General features: G+C 46.0%; 1 protein-coding gene and 1 long non-coding RNA gene across 3 annotated transcripts in view; one reads left to right on the top strand and one right to left on the bottom strand.

Annotated features, from left to right (window-relative positions):
• LOC120981206 (phosphomethylethanolamine N-methyltransferase-like) overlaps positions 1-23,209 on the top strand; it is a 345,872-nt gene that overhangs the window by 273,558 nt on the left and 49,105 nt on the right. The window lies entirely within an intron of this gene.
• On the bottom strand, positions 1,678-22,868 carry LOC120981207. Its single transcript, XR_005774642.1, has 3 exons — positions 22,858-22,868; positions 6,080-6,086; positions 1,678-1,865 (listed from the first exon to the last, which is right to left on the bottom strand). It is a non-coding gene; the product is annotated as an uncharacterized LOC120981207 (long non-coding RNA).

Below are 23,209 nucleotides of genomic sequence, written 5' to 3' on the forward strand. Positions count from 1 at the left end.
CTGAAATAGCTGAACCAGCTACACTATCTATATGGTGTCCCCCAACTACTTTAGTGGACACCTGGACTAGGGCTTTTACTCCACCAAGGCCGGGCCCCTTGGTGACACGCTCCTGGTGCAAACAACACCTCAATGTTCACATTGCCACAGTATGTATACTAATGCCAGAAGCCTGACTAATAAAACTGGGGAACTGGAATTAGTGATGTGTGAGGAGGACTATGACATAGTGGAAATAACTGAGACATGGCTGGATGATAGCTATGACTGGGCGGTTAACGTACAGGGTTACAGTCTGTTTAGAGAGGATCGCCAAAACAGAGAGGGGAAGAGGTGTGCTTTTATGTAAAGTCCTGTCTAAAGCCCACAGTCCGAGAAGATATAAGTGAGGGACATGAACATGTGGCGTCACTGTGGGTAGAAATACATAGAGGCAAAAACAATAATAAAATTATTTATAGGCGTTTATTCTAAACCACCTAATATACCAGAGTCCACAGAAAATCTGCTACTAAACGAGATAGACGAGGCGGCAGATCATAATGAGGTGGTTATTATGGGGGACTTCAACTACCTGTACATCTCACAAAGGAAACAGGTTCTTGGCAATAACCAAAGACAATTACCTTTCCCAACTGGTTCAGGACCCGACTAGATGGACGGCCATACTGGACTTAGTATTAACCAATAGACCTGACAGAACAATATATGTGCAGGTTGGGGGACACCTGGGAAATATTGACCATAAAGTAATAACCTTCCAATTATCATTCAAAAGAGTGTTTCTTCAGGGAGAAACAAAAATACCAAACTTCAAAAAAGCTAAATTTAGCCAACTAAGAGAGGCCATAGGCCTAACTAAATGGGACAAAGTCCTCAAAAATAAAATACAGCCACAAAATGGGATATTTTTAAAAGCATCCTAAAATCTAATTGTGTTCCTTAACCTTTGTGGGAATAAAAGGTTAAGGAACAAGAAGAAACCAATGTGGATAAATAGAACTGTAAAGCAGGCAATAAATGACAAAAAGAAAGCATTTAAATCACTAAAACAGGATGGTAGTGAGGAAGCACTGAAAAACTATAAGGAAAAAATAGAATATGTAAAAAACAACTAGAGACTGAGAGATTAATTGCCAAAGAGAGTAAAACTAACTCTAAAATGTTCTTCAATTATATAAATGGTAAAAAGTATAAATCTGAAGGTGTCGGCCCTTTACAGTGATGAGGGGGGAGTGGCAGAGAGCGATAAGGAGAAAGCAAAGCCTTTTAAATATTTTTTTTCTCCACTGTATTCACTAAAGAAAATAAACTGTCAGATGAAATTCAGAATGTAAAAGTAAATTCCCCATTAAAAGTGCTCAGTCTGACCCAGGAAGAAGTACAGCGACATCTTAAAAAGATTAAAGTAGACAAATCGCCAGGACCTTATGGCACACCCCCCCGTATCCTAAGAGAATTAAGTAATGTCATAACCAGACCCTTATTTCTGATATTTAAGGACTCTATACTGACAGGGAGTGTTCCACAGAATTGGCACATAGCAAATGTGGTGCTAATATTCAAAAAGGGTCCAAAAACAGAGCCTGGAAACTATAGGCCGGTAAGTTTAACATCTGTCGTGGGTAAACTGTTTTAAGGTTTTCTAAGAGATGCAATCTTGGAGCACGTCAATTAAAATAAGCAAATAATGCCATATCAGCATGGCTTCATGAGGGATCGGTCATGTCAAACTAATTTAATCAGTTTCTATGAAGAGGTAAGTTCTAGACTTGACAGTGGCGAATTAATGGATGTCATATCTGGATTTCTCCAAAGCATTTGACACTGAACCACATAAAAGGTTAGTATATAAAATGAGAATGCTCGGACTGGGAGAAAATGTATGTGGGTATGTAACTGGCTCCGTGATAAAAAACAGAGGGTAGTTATTAATGATACACACTCAGATTGGGTCACTGTCACTAGTGGAGTACTTCAGGGGTCAGTACTGGGCCATATCCTCTTCAATATATTTATTAATGATCTTGTAGAAGGCTTGCACAGTAAAATAAAAAATTTTGCAGATGACACTAAACTGTGTAAAGTAATTGACACGGAAGAGGAAAGTATACTGCTACAGATGGATCTGGATAGATTGGAGGCTTGGGCAGAGAAGTGGCAGATGAGGCTTAACACTTACAAATGTATTATTCCTACCCATTGCATAACCTTACAAGTCACCAGTACATACTAAATGATAAAACACTGGGTAAGGCCTCTTTCACACAACAGGTTTTTTTTTCCATTTGCTGGACTTTTTTGCGTTCCGTATACGGAACCATTCATTTCATTGGTTCCGCAAAAAAACGAAATGTACTCCGTATGCATTCCATTTCCGTTTTTCCGTTCCAATGAAAGATAAAACATGTCCTATTATTGCCCGCAAATCACGTTCCGTGGCTTCACTCAAGTCAATGGGTCCGCAAAAAAACGGAACACATACGGAATGTACTCAGTATGTCTTCCATATCCGTTCAGTTTTTGCGGAACCAACCATTGAAAATTTTATGCCCAGCCCAATTTTTTCTATGTAATTACTGTATATGCCATATGGAAAAAAGGGAACGGAAACAAAAAAACGGAACAACAGATCTATGAAAAACGGACCGCAAAATACTGAAAAAGCCATACGGTCGTGTGAAAGAGTCCTAACACTGACATCGAAAAGGACATGGGAATTTTAGTGAACAGCAAACGAAGCTGTAAAAACCATTGTCAGGTAGCTGCTGCCAAGGCCAATAAGATAATGGATTGCATCAAAAGGGGCATTTCTGGAGTGTAATAATATTACAGGCTATAGCTACTAGAGAGGGAGTTATCTGATCCAGGGAGTTATCTGATTGCTTGAATGGAGTCGGGAAGGAATTTTTTTCCCCCTTACGGCCTAGTTCACACGAACGTATGGCTTTTATAGTTTTTTGCGGTCTGTTTTTCACGGATCCGTTGTTCCGTTTTTGTTTGTTTCCGTTGTGTTTCCGTTTCTGTTCCGTTTTTCCGTATGGCATATACATTATACAGTAATTACATAGAAAAAATTGGGCTGGGCATAACATTTTCAATAGATGGTTCCGCAAAAACGGAACGGATACGGAAGACATACGGATGTATTTCCGTATGTTTTCAGTTTTTTTTGCGGACCCATTGACTTGAATGGAGCCACGGAACGTGATTTGCGGGCAATAATAGGACATGTTCTATCTTTGAACGGAAAAACGGAAATACGGAAACGGAATGCATACGGAACACATTCAGTTTTTTTTTTTTTGCTGAACCATTGAAATGAATGGTTCCGTATACGGAACACACAAAAACGGCCCGTACACTCGTAAAAAAAACGATTGTGTGAACTAGGCCTAAGTGGGGAAAATTGGTTTCTACCTCACAGGTTTTTTTTTTTTCCTTCCTCTCGATCAACTTGCAGGATGACAGGCCGAACTGGATGGACAAATGTATTTTTTCGGCCTTATTTACTATGTTAGAGCTGGGTACTCATGAATATCAAGGCTTAGGCCCCTTTCACACGGACGAGTATTCCGCGCGAATGCAATGCGTGAGGTGAATGCATTGCACCCGCACTGAATACCGACCCATTCATTTCTATGGGGCTGTTCACATGAGCAGTGATTTTCACTCATCACTTATGCGTTGCGTGAAAATCGCAGCATGTTCTATTTTCTGCGTTTTTCACGCAACGCAGGCCCCATAGAAGTGAATAGGGTTGCGTGAAAATCGCAAGCATCCGCAAGCAAGTGCAGATGCTGTGCGATTTTAACGCACGATTGCTAGGAGACGATCGGGATGGAGACCCGATCATTATTATTTTCCCTTATAACATGGTTATAAGTGAAAATAATAGCATTCTGAATACAGAATGCATAGTAAAACATCGCTGGAGGGGTTAAAAATAAAAATTAAAAAATTAACTCACCTTAATCCACTTGATCACGTAGCCCGGCATCTCCTTCTGTCTTCATCTGATCTCTGTGCAGCAATAGGACCTGTGGTGACTTCGGTCATCACATGATCTTTTACCATGGTGATGGATCATGTGATGACCGGAATGACGTCACCACAGGTCCTGTTGCTGGACAAAGATCAGATGAAGACAGAAGGAGATGCCGGGCTACGCGATCAAGTGGACTAAGGTGAGTTAAATTATTATTTATGTATTTTTTTTTAACCCCTCCAGTGCTATTTTACTATGCATTCTGTATTAAGAATGCTATTATTTTCCCTGATAACCATGTTATCAGGGAAAATAATACAATCTACAGAACACCGATCCCAAGCCCGAACTTCTGTGAAGAAGTTCGGATTTGGGTACCAAACATGCGCGATTTTTCTCACGCGCGTGCAAAACGCATTACAATGTTTTGCACTGGCGCGGAAAAATCGCGGGTGTTCCCGTAACGCACCCGCACATTTTCCCGCACCGCCCGTCTGAAAGAGGCCTTATAGTACGTGTACACATAATTGAGTGGGCTGCATATCTCAGCTCGCGCTGCAGTTGCTCAGCAGAAATTTTATGAAAAATACTTTACAAAAAGGCGAGTGACCTAGAGGAGGAATCTTCTATGGTGACAAAAAAATAATAATCTATGGACGAAAAATCGTCTATGGACCATAACCAATCGTATTTGGCTACCATAGCCAATTGTATATGGTGACAATAAAAATAGTCTGTGGTGACAAAAAAAAATCTGCCAATCTGGCCTTGAATTTTACATTTTTTTTTTTCAGATTTCAACATGTGGACTAAATAATGTGTCAGTTTTAGGGCTCATGCACACAGCCGTTGCTTGCAATTTGCAGTCCCCAATGCACGAGCCACATCCATGCGGCTGCCACAGATGGATCCAGACCCATTCAAAACCCGCAAAAAAAATTAAACCTTCAGGTGCAAAAACAGTTTGGGCCATATATTGCGGACTCTCTGTTTGCGGGCTGCAATACGGGCACGGCCTGCACACGTTCGTGTGTATGAGCCCTTATAGTATGGGTCCTCATGGATGCAGTGATACAAATTATGTAGTTTTTATTTTTTCACATCAAACAGTTTTGATTTAGAAAGTGATGTTTTTTTGTGGCTCGTTGTTTGTTTGTATTTAAAAAAATTTCCACTTTTTTAAAAATGTGTTTTATCCTAGTTGGAGACCTTAAAATGCGGCATCCGGCAGCGGCATCCATGGGGTTAATAGAGGAAGGAAGCTCCCTCTTTCCACCATCGGGGCTGCCGCGCTGCCATGACAACGAGACGCTTTGCAAAAGCGTCCAGTGTTGCCACCTACAGGGCATCTGATTGTATTATACTTTGCAATGCAAGAGCATTGCAAAGTATAGTACAGCCATCAGCCCCACTGGATCTTCAAGATCCAAGAGGGACTTGAAAAAAAAAAAAAAAAAAAAGTGAAAATAATAAAAGTAAAAATAAATAAATAAAAATGTAAAATTAAGAAAATAAATTGCCTTTTCCTATAAAAAATGAAAAAAAATAAAAACTACACATATTAGGTATCATCGCGTCTGTAACGACAGTCTCTATAAATATATCACATGATAGACCCCGTCCGATAAACACCATAAAAATAATTTAAAAAACAGTGCCAAAAAAGCCATTTTTGTCACCTTACATCACAAAAAGTGCAACAGCAAGCGATCAAAAAGGCTTATGACCCCCAAAATAGTACCAAACCGTCACCTCATCCCGCAAAAAATGATACCTTTTTTAAGACAATCACCCAAAAAATAAAAAAGCTATGGCTCTCAGACTATAGAGACACTAAAACATCTTTTTTTTTTGTTTCAGAAATGCTATTATTGTGTAAAACTTAAAGAAAAAGTATACATATTAGGTATTGCCACGTCCGTAACGATCTGCTCTATAAAACTGTCACATGACCTAACCCCTCAGATAAACGCTGTAAAAATAAATAAAAACTGTTCCAAAGCAGCAAATTTTTTGGTCACCTTGCCCCATGAAGTGTAATAATGAATGATCAAAAAATCCTATGTACCCAAAAATGGTACCAATAAAAACCTCAACTCTTTCTGCAAAAAACGAGCCCCTGCACAAGACGATTGGCAGAAAAATAAAAAACATATGGCGTTCAGAAAATGGACACACAAAAACATAATTTCTTTTTCAAAATTGCTTTATTATGTAAAACTGAAACAAACAAAGAAAGTAGACATATTTGATATCATTGCGTCTACCCTGTCAGATGAATCTTGTAAAAAAAAATATAAAAAAACAGCCAAAACAGCCATTTTTCAGTTACCTTGCCTCACAAAAAACTTAATATAGAGCAATTAAAAATCATTTGTACCCCAAAATAGTACCAATAAAACGGGCACCTTATCCCCTAGTTTCCAAAATAGGGTCACTTTTTGGGAGTTTCTACTGTATGGGTGCATCAGGGGGGCTTTAAATGGGACATGGCATCTAAAACCAGTTTAGCAAAATCTGCCTTCCAAAAACCATACGGCGTTCCTTTCCTTCTGTGCCCTACCGTGCGCCCTTACATCAGTTTACGACCACATGTGGGGCGTTTCTGTAAACCGCAGAATCAGGGTAATAAATATTGAGTTTTGTTTGGCTGTTAACCCTCAATGTGTTAAAGAAAAAAATGTAATAAAATGGAAAATCTGTCCAAAAAAGTGAAATTTAGAAATTTCATCTCCATTTTCCTTTAAATTCTTGTGGAACACCTAAAGGGTTAACAAAGTTTTGAGTAACTTGGGTGTAGTTTCTACAATGGGGTCATTTATGGGGGGTTTCCACTATGTAAGCCCCACAAAGTGACTTCAGCCCTGAACTGGTCCTTAAAAAGTGTGTTTTGGAAATTTTCTTAAAAATTTTAAGAATTGCTTCTAAACTTCTAAGCCTTCTAACGTCCTAAAAAAATAAAATGACATTTCCAAAATGATGCCAACATAAAGTAGACATATGGGAAATGTTAAGTAATAAATATTTTATTAGGTATGACTTTCTGTTTTAGAAGCAGAGAAATAGAAATGTAGAAAATTGTGAATTTTTTAAATTTTTTGATAAATTTGGGATTTTCTCATAAATAAAGGTGAAATATATTGACTCAAATTCATGAAGTACAATATGTCACGAGAAAACAATCTCAGAATGGCTTGGATAAATAAAAGTGTTCCAAAGCAATTACCACATAAAGTGACGCATGTCAGATTTGTAAATTTTGACCTGGACACTGTTTCACCTGTTTAGGACATAGGGGCCTAGCGGTACGCCCTGATGTCCCGATCCTTAAGGACACAGGACATACCGGTACGTCCTATGTATTTCCGATCACCGCCACTTGGCAGACGGTGATCGGAACCCGGTGCCTGCTCAAATCATTGAGCAGGCACCTGGGGAAAATGCGCCGGGGGGTCCTGTGAGCCCCCCCGTGTAGGCGATCGCAGCAAACCGCAGGACCTGTGGTTTGCTGCGTTTCCGGGTTATTCGGGTCTCTGGGGACCCGATAACCCGGAACAGGATGGTGATCGGTGGTGTGATAATACACCACCAATAACCATCCTGCGATCCCGAGAGGCGATGTGACATCACCTCTCAGGATCGCCTCTTATTGGTCGGCTCGGCGGGCGGTTCAAATCATCGCAGCGCTCCTCTCTTCCTCCTTTTCAGTCCGGGAGCCCGAGGAGAGAGGAGCGCTGCGTCGTGTCTCAGAGACAGCACCCCCCATCTGGGCAGAGATTAGGATCCAGCACCCCATCTGTGCCCCAGCACCACCAGGTATTTACGGAAAGGCTAGGGACAAGTTAGATTAGGCAGGGATATTTAGGGAAAGTTAGTTGAAAAAAAACAAAAAATAAAACAGTTAATGATTGCATCACCCTAAATTAGGTGTCTGGGGGCCACAGCACAACTGTATGACCCTAGACGCCCCAGGGGTGCTGCAGCTTGCCCCCTCCCCCCCCCATAACTTTTTTGTGTGTGTTTACTGTGGCCGGCACTCTTAGCGTTCAGCCGCCGTTAGCGCATCGCACACCCCACCGCTGATCAAATTCGGACGGTTGATCAGCGATTTAGAATTATTATTTTTTTTATTCACATTTTTTGCCCTTTTTTTTTTTGTCTGTTAGGTTTAGGGTGAGTTCGCGAACACCCGTGCCCCCACACACACACACTGTTTAAAGATTTACATGCACGCACACACACACACACACACACACACACACACGCAGACACACACTCCCCAATAGCCCGCTGGATGTTCTCGGCCGAGGAGGTATACGCCCAGCTTGCCTCCTACTCCGAGAGTCCCAGTGAGGACGAGGATGACCTCACTTTCCTTTTGTCTTCCGCGTCCTCCTCATCTTCTAGCGATAATGGGCCCCCAAGGCGGCGGAGTAAGGGGACCGCCATGCTAGGGACCCTGTGGCCCACCCTAGTACGAGCAGCTCTGGGGCTCATACTAGTTTTCCGGCCCACCAGTTAAATCCACCGGAGGCCCCTGCCGGTGAACTTGTCTGGGGTACCCCAGAGCGTTTTGAGCCCATGATTCCTGATTTTGTAGGCCAACCAGGAATCCAGATTTCCACAGTGGGCTTCACTGAATACGACTATTTTAGTCTTTTTTTTAGTGACTACTTTGTAAATCTAATGGTGGAGCAAACAAACCTGTATGCCCAACAGTTTGTTGCTCAACACCCGGGCTCCTTTTTGGCTAGGCCCGGTGGCTGGACCCCGGTCAGTGCAGCCGAGATGAGGACATTTTGAGGCCTCGTGCTGCACATGGGCCTAGTCAGGAAACCTAGTGTCAGGCATTACTGGAGTGGGGACGTCCTCTACCAGACCCCACTTTACAGTATGGCCATGATACGCTCCCGGTTTGAGGCCATCCGGAAATGCCTGCATTATGCAGATAATGCAGCATGTCCCACCCCCAAGGTGATCCTGCCTATGACCGCCTGTACAAAATCAGGCCGGTCATCGATCACTTTGGGGCAAAATTTGTACAGGCCTATGTACCTGGAAAAGAGGTCGCGGTTGATGAGTCTCTCATTGCTTTCAAGGGGAGACTCCTTTTCCGCCAGTATGTTCCCTCTAAGCGGGCGAGGTATGGCGTGAAGCTGTACAAACTATGTGAGAGTACCTCAGGGTACGCTTACAAGTTTTGTGTGTACGAGGGGCGAGATTCCCGTATTCAACCCCCAGAATGTCCCCCCACTCTGGGTGTTAGCGGGAAACTTTTGTGGGACCTTATGCACCCACTGCTAGATAAGGGTTACCACCTGTACGTGGATAACTTTTATACTAGTATCCCCTTGTTCCAGTCCCTCGCCACCAGATCCACGTCCGCTTGTGGGACCGTGCGGAAAAATCAACACGGCCTCCCTACCTACCCCCGGTACCTATCCCCAGGGGTGAGACCCATGCCCTTACCAGTGGAAACCTGTTGCTGGTCAGATATAAGGACAAGAGGGATGTCCTTGTACTGTCCACAATTCATGGTAACGGCATCACCCCTGTCCCTGTGCGAGGTACCGCGGCAACGGTCCTCAAGCCCGATTGTATCGCTGACTACAATCGGTATATGGGAGGAGTTGCACTCTGATCAAGTCCTCAAGCCATATAACGCTATACGCAAAACCTGGGCATGGTACAAAAAAGTTGCGGTCTACTTGGTACAGGTTGCCTTGTACAACTCTTTTGTGCTGTCCCGGAGTGCTGGCAACACAGGGACATTCCTTCAGTTCTAAGGGCAGTCCTCAAGGCCCTGATCTTTTCTGACCGGGAGAGAGCAGGCCGGAGTACCTGTCACGGAACCATGAACCAGACGTACAACAAGAGATAAGTGAAAATAAGAAGGCTTTATTGAAAATAAAGCTGTAAAGCAAAAGTCCAAATGAATGGTGAAACCGAAGCAGAGTCTTTGAGAGGCCAGAGATCAGGAACCAGAAGGGTAGTCAGACGAAGCCAGGATCAGGAACCAGCAGGGTAGTCAGACGAAGCCAGGATCAGGAACCAGCAGGGTAGTCAGACGAAGCCAGGATCAGGAACCAGAAGCAGCAGCAGTCTTAGAAGCATGTGAACACAGGAGGACCAAGCAAGGAACTGAAGCCACAGACCTCCTATATATATGAGCTAGGCATCCAGCTCCTCCCAGTGGGAAGGAGGAGCCGCAGGGTGGAAGGCTACAAGAAACCCAGAAACCAAGATGGCCGCCAGCACATGTCAAACGAAGGAGAACAGCAAGAAGGTAAGACCATGACAGTACCTCCCCCTCAAGGGCCCCTCCTCCGCGGAGCAAAAAACGGTTTCTGAGGGAAGCGTGCGTGGAAGGCTCGGAGCAAGGCAGGAGCATGGACATCTGCGGAGGGAACCCAGGAACGCTCCTCTGGACCTTAACCACGCCAATGGACCAAAAACTGCACCCGACCGCGGACCAGGCGTGAGTCCAGGATATTGCTCACCTCATACTCATGATTGCCCACTCGGACCGGACGAGGCCGAGGAACCGAGGAAGTGAAACGATTACACACCAGTGGCTTCAACAGGGAGACATGAAACACGTTAGAGATCCGCATGCCAGGAGGAAGTGCAAGGGCATAGGCAACCGGGTTTACCCTGCGAAGCACTCGGAAGGGACCAACAAAGCGAGGCGCCAGCTTGGGAGTGGGCACTCGAAGGTTGAGGTTGCGGGTGGACAACCATACACGGTCTCCGACCTGGTAGGAAGGAGCAGGCGCTCGTCTGTGATCAGCCTGGAGTCTCTGGGGCTGCGCAGAGGCCTCAAGGGACTTCTGGATCTGTACCCAAGAAGCACGTAGGACGGAAAGGTGATCCTCCACAGCCGGAATATCCTGGGGAGAGAATACCTCCGGTAACACGGCAGGTTGGAACCCATAATTGGCCATGAAGGGAGACGTCCCAGAGGAAGAGTTCACCGCCGTGTTCCTGGCAAACTCAGCCCAAGGCAGAAGGTCAACCCAATTGTCTTGGTGATCGGAGACATAGCAACGAAGGAATTGCTCCAAGGCCTGATTGGATCGTTCTGCGGCCCCATTGGACTGAGGGTGGTAGGCCGAGGAGAAGGAGAGATGAATCCCCAACTGGGAGCAAAAGGCGCGCCAGAACCTGGACACAAACTGACTCCCCCCGATCCGACACAATCTCCTTGGGCAAACCGTGCAACCGGAAGACCTCCCTGGCAAAAATCGTGGCCAACTCTTGTGCAGAGGGTAACTTCTTGAGAGGAACACAGTGGCACATTTTGGAAAACCGATCCACAATCATGAGAATGACCGTATGGCCTCGGGATGCAGGGAGGTCCACAATGAAATCCATCCCCAGGTGTGACCATGGGCGCTCCCCGGTGGCTATGGGTTGCAGAAGGCCCAACGAAAGGTGCCGAGGGGACTTACTCTGGGCACAAACGGAGCATGCCGCTACATATGCGGCGATGTCGGAACGTAGGGAAGGCCACCAGAACAGACGTGAAACAGCCCAGGACAGCTGATTCTTTCCAGGATGCCCCGCGGTCTTGGAGTTATGGTAGGTTCGCAACAACCGAGTGCGCAACTCCTCAGGCACAAAACATCTGCCGTTGGGTCTCCCAGAGGGAGCACCAGATTGAGCCGCCAAAATCTGCTCACCCAGGGGAGAGGTCAGGCTGGTGCGAATGGCGGCCAGGATCTGATTCGGAGGTATGACCGAAGTCGGAATCGACTCCTCCCTGGACAGCTCGGAGTACTGCCGTGATAGGGCATCCGCCCTGATGTTCTTGGAACCGGGTAGGTAGGAGACCACGTAATTAAAACGTGACAAGAACAGAGCCCATCTGGCCTGACGTGGTGTCAATCTCTTGGCCTCAGAAAGGTAGGTCAGATTCTTATGGTCCGTCAGGATGAGAACCGGAACCACCGAACCCTCGAGCAAGTGCCTCCATTCTTTAAGGGCCTGCACGATGGCCAATAACTCCCTGTCACCAATCTGATAGTTGCACTCCGCGGAAGACAGTTTCCGGGAGTAAAACCCACAAGGAAGCAGAGGACCCTCTGGTGTTCTACGCTGAGACAGAAGGGCGCCTACTCCCGTCTCAGACGCGTCCACCTCGAGGACAAAGGGCAACCCAGGGTTGGGATGCGACAGAATCGGAGCCGACACAAAAGCGGACTTTAGGGCCTCAAAAGCTCGGATGGCCTCGAGCGGCCAGACCTGGGAATTACTGCCCTTCCTGGTCAGATCCGTGAGAGGCTTGGCCAGCATGGAAAAGTCCCTGATGAACTTCCGATAATAATTGGCGAAGCCCAAAAAGCGCTGCAGGGAACGAAGACCACTGGGCTGGGGCCACTGTAAGACAGCCGAAACCTTCTCAGGATCCATGGAGAACCCCTCAGCGGAAATGATGTAACCTAAGAAGGTTACCTGGGATCGGTGAAATTCGCATTTCTCAAGCTTACCGAACAGCTTGTTCTCTCGTAACCGTTGCAACACTCGTCTGACATCCAGAATGTGGGCCTCCATGGATTCAGAATATACCAAGATGTCATCCAAATAGACCACCACACACTGCTGCAACAGGTCACGGAAAACATCGTTGATGAATTCCTGAAAGACTGCGGGCGCATTGCACAACCCAAAGGGCATAACCAAGGATTCATAATGACCGGTCCTGGTGTTAAACGCGGTCTTCCACTCATCGCCCGCCTTGATCCTTACCAGGTTATATGCCGCCCTCAGGTCGAGTTTGGTAAAGACCGTGGCCCCTTTAAGGCGATCGAACAGCTCGGAAATCAAGGGTATCGGGTAAGCGTTCTTGATCGTGATGCGATTGAGACCCCTGTAATCGATGCAAGGCCTCAACTCACCGCCCCTCTTTTTCACAAAGAAAAATCCAGCCCCTGCCGGGGACGAGGATTTGCGAATGTGTCCGCGTGAAAGCGCCTCCCTCACGTACTCCTCCATGGCCTCATTCTCCGCTACCGACAGTGGATAGACTTTGCCACGAGGAGGAACGGCACCAGGTTGTAACTCTATGGCACAATCGTATGGGCGGTGCGGAGGTAGGGCAACCGCGCGCACCTTATCGAATACATCCCGGTACTCCTCGTATTCAGGAGGCAACAGAGAGTCCGAGGAAGTACACAGCAACTTGACAGACCCATGGATGCAACTAGCCCCACACTGCGGTGACCACGAGAGGATCTCGGCCGATCTCCAATCGAAAGTCGGATTATGCTTCTGGAGCCAGGGGTACCCCAAGACCACCGAGTAGTGTGGAGACGAAATAACCTGGAGGCAGACCGACTCTCTGTGAACGGCACCAATGGCTATCCCCACTGGAAGGGTCTCATGAGTCACGTGTGACGACAGAAGGGGTCTGCCGTCTATCGCCTCAAGAGCCAGTGGGGAACCTCGAGCCTGCAGAGGAATAGAATTGGCGGCAGCGAACACACTATCAATGAACAAACCACCAGCACCAGAGTCCACCAACGCCTGGGTCGTCACCGAGCCCCCGACCCAGGAGAGGACAACAGTGATCAGTGGTTTGTCAACACGGGAAACCGGGGACGAGGAGACTCCACCCAAGATCTGCCCCCGACAGGATCTCAGGTACGAGCGTTTCCCGGAAGGTTCGGACATGCCAACCGAAAATGCCCACCGAGACCACAGTACATGCATCGGCCCTCGCGTCTCCGGAGTACCCTCTCCCCCTCGGACAGGCGAGCAAACCCCAGCTGCATGGGTTCACCCCCAGACAAGTCATCCCCAGGAGGCGTGGGAGGAGAGGGAGGCACGGGTGGGACAGCAAACGTAGGCGCCAATCTGTTAGAAGACCTCCGCAGGCTCTCCTTAAAGGAAGGTCTCTTCCTGAGTCTGGTGTCAATCAAAATCAGGAAAGAAATAAGAGACTCGAGCTCCACTGGTAGGTCCTTAGCTGCAACCTCATCCTTCAAGGCATCCGAGAGACCATGAGAGAAAGCAGCGACCAGAGCCTCATTATTCCAGCCCACCTCTGCTGCCAGGGTACGAAACTCAATGGCGTATTCAGCTACGGATCGTGAACCCTGTCTGATGGACATAAGGAGCTTCGCAGCAGAGGCAGCACGAGCCGGCACATCGAATACCTTCCGAAGAGAAGCAACAAAACCGGAAAACTCGGCAACCACCGGATTGTTGTTCTCCCATAAAGGGCTGGCCCAGGCCAAGGCCTTGTCCGAGAGCAGCGAGATCAAGAAGCCCACCTTTGATCTCTCAGTAGGAAAGGCATGTGGCAGCAACTCGAAATAAATGCCCACCTGGTTAAGGAAACCTCGGCACTGAGTTGGCTCTCCCCCAAAGCGCTGTGGAAGAGGGGCAGAACCGGTCATACCCCGAAACACCGCAGGCGCAACAACAGGTGTCGGGGTAGACTCTGGCGCAACAACCGGAGCGGCAGTAGGAGCGACAACCGACCCATCGGCAACGGGAGCGAAATGAGCCGTGCGTTCAAGCAGGGTTTGCAACGCCACAGCGAACCGACCCAACAGGTGATCCTGCTGATCAAGTCTGGCAACCAGCATGGGTAGCGAGGATGGCCCTGTACCGTCAGAACTCATGGCTTGGTCCTAATGTCACGGAACCATGAACCAGACGTACAACAAGAGATAAGTGAAAATAAGAAGGCTTTATTGAAAATAAAGCTGTAAAGCAAAAGTCCAAATGAATGGTGAAACCGAAGCAGAGTCTTTGAGAGGCCAGAGATCAGGAACCAGAAGGGTAGTCAGACAAAGCCAGGATCAGGAACCAGCAGGGTAGTCAGACGAAGCCAGGATCAGGAACCAGCAGGGTAGTCAGACGAAGCCAGGATCAGGAACCAGAAGCAGCAGCAGTCTTAGAAGCATGTGAACACAGGAGGACCAAGCAAGGAACTGAAGCCACAGACCTCCTATATATATGAGCTAGGCATCCAGCTCCTCCCAGTGGGAAGGAGGAGCCGCAGGGTGGAAGGCTACAAGAAACCCAGAAACCAAGATGGCCGCCAGCACATGTCAAACGAAGGAGAACAGCAAGAAGGTAAGACCATGACAGTACCTCGGGAACTGGAGGTGCCTGGATCGTCCCTGGCCAAGACTTTCCAGGTGTGGTCCCCCATACTGGAAAGAAAGGACGGACCCAAAAAAAGTGCTGAGTGTGTCACAGGAGGGGGAGACGGAAGGACACGGAATACTAAATTTATATCCCAATTTAGCCACTGAATCGGATAAAAAAAACTGGTGTCTCAGACTTGAGACACTAAAACAAAGTTTTTTTTTTTTCTAAAATATTATTTTGTAAAACTAAAATAAATAAAAATTGTAGACATTTTAGGTATTGCCACGTCCGTAAGAATCTGCTCTATAAACCCCTCAGATGAACACAGTCAAAAAAATAAAATAAAAACGGTGCAAAAAAAAGTTTGTCACCTTACATCAGAAAAATTGTAATAGCAAGCGATCAAAAAGTCATATGCCCCCCAAAATAGTGCCAATAAAACAGTCTTCTCATCCCGCAAAAAATTAGCCTCTAACTAATATTCGACAAGAAATAAATAAATAAAATGACTTAGACTATGAAGATACTAAAATGTATTTTTTTTTGTTTATAAAAAGATAATATAGTGTAAAACATAAATAAATAATAAAAAAAAGTAGACATATTAGGTATCGCCGCGTCCGTAAGAATCTGCTCTCTAAAAATACCCCCCCAATCCCTCAGATGAACACGGTCCAAAAAATGTAATAAAAATGGTGCCAAAAAAGCAATTTATTGGCAAATTTTCCATTTTAATAATTTTTTTCCAGTAACAAAGCAAGGGATAACAGCCAAACAAAGCTTAATGTTTATTACCCTGATTCTGCAGTTTACAGAAACATCCCATATGTGGTCGTAAACTGCTGTATGACCAGGGAGCAGAAGGAAAGGAACGCCGTATGGTTTCTGAAGGTAGATTTTGATGGCCTTTTTTTTTTTGCACCATGTCCCATTTGAAGCCCCCCTGATACACCCCTAGAGTAGAAACTCCATAAAAGCAACCCCATCTAAGAAACTATACCCCTCAAGGTATTCAAAACTGATTTTACAAACTTTATTAACTCTTTAGGTGTTCCTCAACAGTTTATGGCAAATGGAGATGAAATTTCAGAATTTCTATTTTTGGTAACCTTGCCTCACAAAAATGTAATATAGATAAACCAAAAATCATATGTACCCTAAAAATAGTCCCAACAAAACTGCCACCTTATCCCATAGTTTCCAAAATGGGGTCACTTTTATGGAGTTTCTACTCTAGGGGTGCATCAGGGTGGCTTCAAATAGGACATGGTGTAAATAAACCAGTCCAGCAAAATCTGCCTTCCAAAAAACACACGGCGCACATTTCCCTCTACGCCCTACTGTGTGCCCGTACAGTAGTTTACGGCCACATTTTGTTTAGCTGTTAACCCTTGATTGCTTACTGGAAAAAATTTATTAAAATGAAATTTTAAAATTAAAATTTGTCAAATTTTCCATCTCCATTTGCCAATAACTCTTGTGCAACACCTAAAGGGTTAACAAAGTTAGCAAAATCAGTTTTGAATACCTTGAGGGGTGTTGTTTCTTAGATGGGGTCACTTTTTTGTAGTTTATACTCTAGGTGGGCATCAGGGGGGCTTCAAATGGGACATGGTGTAAATAAACCAGTCCAGCAAAATCTGCCTTCCAAAAACCATATGGCGCACCTTTCCCTCTACGCCCTACTGTGTGGCCGTACAGTAGTTTACTTCCAGGAAACAGTAATACATATTATATACAGTACAGACCAAAAGTTTGGACACACCTTCTCATTCAAAGAGTTTTCTTTATTTTCATGACTATGAAGGCATCAAAACTATGAATTAACACATGTGGAATTATATACATAATAAACAAGTGTGAAACAACTGAAAATATGTCATATTCTAGGTTCTTCAAAGTAGCCACCTTTTGCTTTGATTACTGCTTTGCACACTCTTGGCATTCTCTTGATGAGCTTCAAGAGGAAGTCCCCTGAAATGGTCTTCCAACAGTCTTGAAGGAGTTCCCAGAGATGCTTAGCACTTGTTGGCCCTTTTGCCTTCACTCTGCGGTCCAGCTCACCCCAAGCCATCTCGATTGGGTTCAGGTCCGGTGGCTGGAGGCCAGGTCATCTGGCGCAGCACCCCATCACTCTCCTTCATGGTCAAATAGCCCATACTTTCAAAGTTTTCCCAATTTTTCGGCTGACTGACTGACCTTCATTTCTTAAAGTAATGATAGCCACTGGTTTTTCTTTACTTAGCTGCTTTTTTCTTGCCATAATACAAATTCTAACAGTCTATTCAGTAGGACTATCACCATAATATATATATAAATATATATATATATATATATATATATATATATAAATAAATATATAAAATTCTGTCAGTTAAAACTAGACAGTGACACACATTCCTTTTACTTATCTGTTTTTATTTTCTGAGATAGAGCCATAGCACAATAGACTAGAAGGGGACTCATTAATTTTCTATGCATGCTCTGGGACCTGAGCATAAATCATTGTACAAGGAAAAAGTAGATAAGGTTTGACAATAGCCTATTGTGAATGATGGATTCTCTGTTTTCTATATATAGGTGATATTAGCCTTTGTAATCATACCTGTGATGATGATGATGATAAAACTACTGCTACAGACCATAAAGTGGCACCAAGTATCAGGCTTAATAGCTAGTGCAAAAACTGCAGGATTTTTTTTTATATTGAAAATAAAAAATTTGATTTAAGGACATGGCAATTTTCCATTTTCTTTTCTTACTCCCTGCCTTCTCAGAGCCATAACTTCTTTATTTTTCTGTTCACATAGACATGGGGCTTGTTTTTTGCTGAGCAATCGTTAATTTGTTTTCCCTTAGTCCTAACAGCAGCACAGATGGGGTTAACCACCCCCCGTGGACTGGTAGGACCGGCTTAATTTTAATGAGCCCAAGTAATAATTAAACACTTAAACCTCCCTTATAAAAGGAGGGAATCACCTCCAGCCCATTGTGTTATAGCAAGAAAAAACTAGTCTTACTAGGGTGGGAAATTTGTGTGCTGCTGTTAGGACTAAGGGAAAACAAATTATCGTTAGAAATTAACAATTCCCTTACGTCCTACCAGCAGCACAGATGGGGAGATAGCAAGAAGAACCCCTAGGGAGGGCTATCATGCCTGGCAGAACTAAGAATAGTCTGCCCAAAGGCTGAGTACTCAGCTAATCTGGCATCTAGTCTATAATGGGAGATGAATGTTGATTCAGAGCTCCAGGAGGCAGATTTGCAAATCATGTCGAGCGGAAGAAGACTCCTCTCGGGAAAAGAAGTAGCTACAGCCCTCGTAGAATGGGCTTTTACAAACCCCGGAGGGTCTAGAGATTGGGAAACAAAGGATTCCCTAATAGCCTCCTTAATCCATCGACTGATGGATGGTTTAGATGCCTTACGGCCTTTACATTTACCGGCAAACAGGATTAGAAGATTTTCATCTTTCCTGAACTCCTTTGATCTATCCACATAGATCCGGAGGCATCTTGAGACATCCAAAGGATGTATAGCAGGTTCCTCGGAGGAGGTAGAAGGTCTAGAAAGAACCGGGAGGGATATCACCTGGTTGATATTCTGGAAAGAAGGAACCTTAGGCCTAAAGTACGGAGAAATCTTAAAAGGACCCGGTCTTGCCATAAAATGGTATTGGGATCGTGCGCTGATAGAGCTTGTAGCTCAGAGACCCTCAAGTCACAGCAAGGAGAAAGACAAGTTTCCATGTGAAAAACTTGAAATCTACCTCCTCCAAAGGCTCAAAGGGGGGAGATGCTAACCCCTTGAGAACTATTGATAAATCCCACTGAGTGTCGATGATCAATGTGTCCTGCAATTCACACTCCTTTAAGGAACCGTTTGTTGAGCGGGTCCTGAGAAAAAGACTTGTTGAGACAAGCTGAAATGGCTGAAACTTGAACCCTCAAGGTAGATGGAGCAAGGCTTTTGTCAAGGCTATCTTGCAGAAACTGAAGGATGATTGGGAGGGGCGGATCTGCAGACGCCACCTCCTTTGAGGAACACCAAGAGAATATCCTCATAATCTGTGAGTAGGCTCTCTTAGTAGAGTCTGCTCTTGAATAAGACAGCGTTCTCAGGACCGACTCTGAAAGCCCTTCTATTCTGGGAAGGGACTGATGTCAGGTTGAACCTGTGCAGATCTGAGCAGAGGTGAGTGTCCCACGATACCAGGGTCTGCTGAGGGGGGAGCCTCCAAAATTGCCCTTGACTTATTTGGGTGAGCTGGTTAAACCAGGATCTCTCCGGCCAAAATGGTATGATGGCTATCACCGAGGCCTGATCCTGACGGATTTGATTTTCATCAATACCCTCGGAATCATGGAAAATGGAGAGAAGATGTAAGCCAGCCTGAACCTCCAGGATATTGACAGAGCATCTATCGCCAGGGGGTTGTCCTCCCACTAAAGGGAGCAAAACCTCTCCACCTTGGCGTTGAACCTTGTTGCCATAAGATCCAGGGGCGAAGTGAAAGAGGGCTAGCCGGATAGCTCAAATCTCGGAGATTGGATGAGAGGAGCCGCTGCTGAGGAGACCAGGATCTGTGAACTGGAGAATCGTCTAGATGAGCGCCCCAGCCTACTTGGGACATATCTGTTGTCAATATGACCCAGGTTGGCTGGGTCATAGACTTCCCGTCTAAAAGATGGCTCCACAATCTAAGGGAATGCCGAGTTTGCCAAGACAGGGAGTTCAGCCTGGCGGGGCTGCCATTCCATTTGGAGAGAACATCCGACTGCAGTGGCCGGAGGTGCCATAAAGCCTAAGGGACTGCTTCCGCAGACGCTGATATGAGCCCCAACATCTTCATGAGAGTCCGAATTGGAACTCGCCGAGGCACGGATAGGAACTCTGCCGTGTTCTGTATTCGGGATCTTCTTTCTGGAGGCAACCGGAGAGACATTCCAACGGAGTTGATTATGAAGCCTAAATATCTTACTGAAGTCGATGGGCTCACGTTCGACTTCTGCCAGTTGATGATCCGCCCAAGGCGGAACAGAAATTAAATCGCTACATGAAGATGGTGGGTCAGGACCACAAAGGAAGAGGCTTTCAAAAGCAATCGTCCAGATAAGGAATGATGGTCAGTCCTTGGAGTCTTAGAGCCGCCACCACAGAAACCACCACCTTGGTGAAAGTGTGAGGGGCAGAAGAAATGCCGAAGGGAAGGGCAACGAACTGAAGGTGTCTGGTGACACCTGGACCGCGATCCTGAGATATTTCCTGGAAGCACAATGAATTGGGATGTGCAAATATGCATCCTTGAGGTCTAGGGTTGCCATCACATCTCCAGGATTGAGAACGTGAACCACTGACCTGATGGTTTCCATACGGAACCTTACTTTTCTTACGTATCGATTGAAGAATCTCAAATCGATAATCATCCGGAGGTCCCCTGACGCCTTGGGAACCAGAAACACTGGTGATTAAATCCCTAAGCCCCGTTCCCCTGCCGGAACCTCCTCCAGAGCCCCCTTGTGGATGTAATCCTGAATGTAAGCCTCCAGAACCGACTGTCTTGCGGCCTGTAGAATTTTGGTTCTGATGAACCTGTCCAGAGGCAGAGAAAGAAGATTGATTGAGTACCGTTCTGAGATGATATTCAGAACCCAGGGATCCGAAATCTCTTGGATCCAGATGTCCTTTAAGTGGGAGAGTCGACCTCCGACTGGAAGATGAGGCAGGGGAGTGGGGAAGTCTTCTGGCAGGAGTAACGGGAGTCATCCAAGAGCCTCGAGGAGGCCCCTAGTCAGGAGGTGGATTTTTTATCCTTGGCTCCTTCACGAGAGTGCCTCGAACCTCTTTGCTGCGCTCCCCAGTCCCTCCGGGCTCTTGACTGCTGGTCAGACCTACCACCACAGTTTTGTCTGCCCCGCCCCCGAAAGGACTGTTGGGGGAAGACTCTTCCCCTTTTTATCTGACAGGCCTTCCATAATCTTATCCAACTCTGAGCCGAACAAACGGTTGGGCTCAAAGGGAAGGCTACATAAATTATATTTAGAGGAATTGTCAGCGACCCAAGGCTTAAGCCACAAAGGCCTGCGGGCCGCTGACACCAGGGCCATGGTTTTGGCCGCCAACTTCAGCTGTTGTTGTGCTGTATCAGACAGGAAATCCATCTCCAGGTTGACAGTCTTGAAAGCCGCTAAATGTCGTCCCGAGACACCTTCTGATCCACATCCATCTGGATCTGGTTTAATCGAGACCGGAGGAAGGTAGAAACTTCTGTAGCAGCGATGGCCGTAGACGCGGAAGCTGCAGCTGCCGTATAACCTCTCCTCCTGAGTGTGCACTCTGCTCTCCTGTCAAGGGGATCCTGCAGACTCGACCCATTGTCCCCAGGAACCAGAGTGCGCTTGGACAGTTTGGCAATAGCCATGTCCACCTTGGGAATGGAACCCCACGATTCCACCAAGGGTTTAGCCATCTGAAACATGGTTCGGAATCTTTTAGTTAGAATCAGACCTTTTTCGGGTTTCTTCCACTCTGTGTGCATGACAGAGAGGAGGGTCTCATCCGCCTTAAAGACACGAAGTGCCTGACTAGCGGGATCAGAGGGCTCCCCCAGGTCAACATCATGGTCCCCTGACCTGATGGACTTAAGTAACTTTTGCGTCCTATCAGGAGGAAAGAAGCATGAAGTAAGCTCCTCCTCATTCGAGGAGGAAGAACCAAAGGAGACTACGGAAGGTCTCTCTACTGGAGCCGAAAACTCCATAGGAGTCTGAGTAGGAAGCCTCTCATCCAGCCGGCTCATAACCCCTTTAATGGATCCATCAACATAGGTCTTCACCCACTGATACATATCCTGCATCGTAGGTTCAGTGGAAGGTTGGACCCTTCCACATCACTGCAGGGAAAAAAGGACAAGTAAAACATTTGTAAACAACCAATAAATGTTTCAGGAGAAAGGTAAAAGAATGGCAGACCTGCGGAAGTTGAAAATGAGGACCAGAAAAAGTGGAGGAACATCAGCTTATAGGACTCTGGGAGCTAGCTTAAAAAGCATGTGCAGCCAGAGAACGACCTGGTGCACAATGCTTCTTTAAATAGGGGAGGGGGTGGGCTCAGAACCGAGTCCCCACCCCCCGAGGAGAAAATACATATCAGTAAATAAAAAGTTTCCCCCCCCAGGAAGGAATACAATGACGTCAAATTCCAACATCACTTCCGGAAGATGGAGGCGCTCAGCGGCCGCAAGGAAGAGGACCAAGGACGCCGAAAAACGCACCGCAGCGAAGCACCGCTGCGCAGCGTCGGCAGCAGGTAAGCTGCCGGACAAGCCATCTAGTAAAAGCGGAGGCAAAGCCCGCAGATAAAATGAAAAAAAGAGAGGGGGAATCACCGCCTAGTCCACCTGTCCGGAGGACAGAAAAAAACACAATGGGCTGGAGGTGATTCCCTCCTTTATAGGGGAGGTCTAAGTGTTTAATTATTACTTGGGCTCATTAAAATTCCGCCGGTCCTACCAGTCCACGGGGGGTGGTTAACCCCATCTGTGCTGCTGGTAGGACGTAAGGGAAGTTGTACTTTCTAATGTTACCATTAAAATTGCATACAATGTAGTGGGAAGCTGGAAAAAAAAAATCGAAATTACGTGGAATTGGCAAAAAAAACGCAATTGCGCTATATTTTTATTTATTTTTTACGGCGTTATCTATGTGGGAAAGCTGACCTGTTTCCTTCATTCTTTTTCTTGTGTTTTTTTATGGGTCCATTCACACGTCTGTAAGTGTTCTGCGGATCCGCAAAACACGGACACTGGCAATGTGCATTCCGCAATTTGCGGACCGTACATCACCGGCACTATAATAGAAAATCCCTAATTTTGTCCGCAATTGGACAAGATTAGGACATGTTCTATTTTTTTGCGGAAACGGAAGCATGGATGCGGAAATGCGGATGCGGATCCACAAATGCGGATGCGGACAGCACATTCCGACCTCATTGAAAATGAATGGGTCTGCACCCGTTCCGCAAAATTGCAGAACGGATGTGGACCCATTCACTTTCAATGGGGCTGGGACGGATTCAAATCCGCATTTTCGGGATCCGCATCCGTTTTTTCGGGATCTG

The sequence above is a fragment of the Bufo bufo genome, chromosome 10 (assembly GCF_905171765.1).
Source record: "Bufo bufo chromosome 10, aBufBuf1.1, whole genome shotgun sequence".
Lineage (NCBI taxonomy): Eukaryota > Metazoa > Chordata > Amphibia > Anura > Bufonidae > Bufo > Bufo bufo.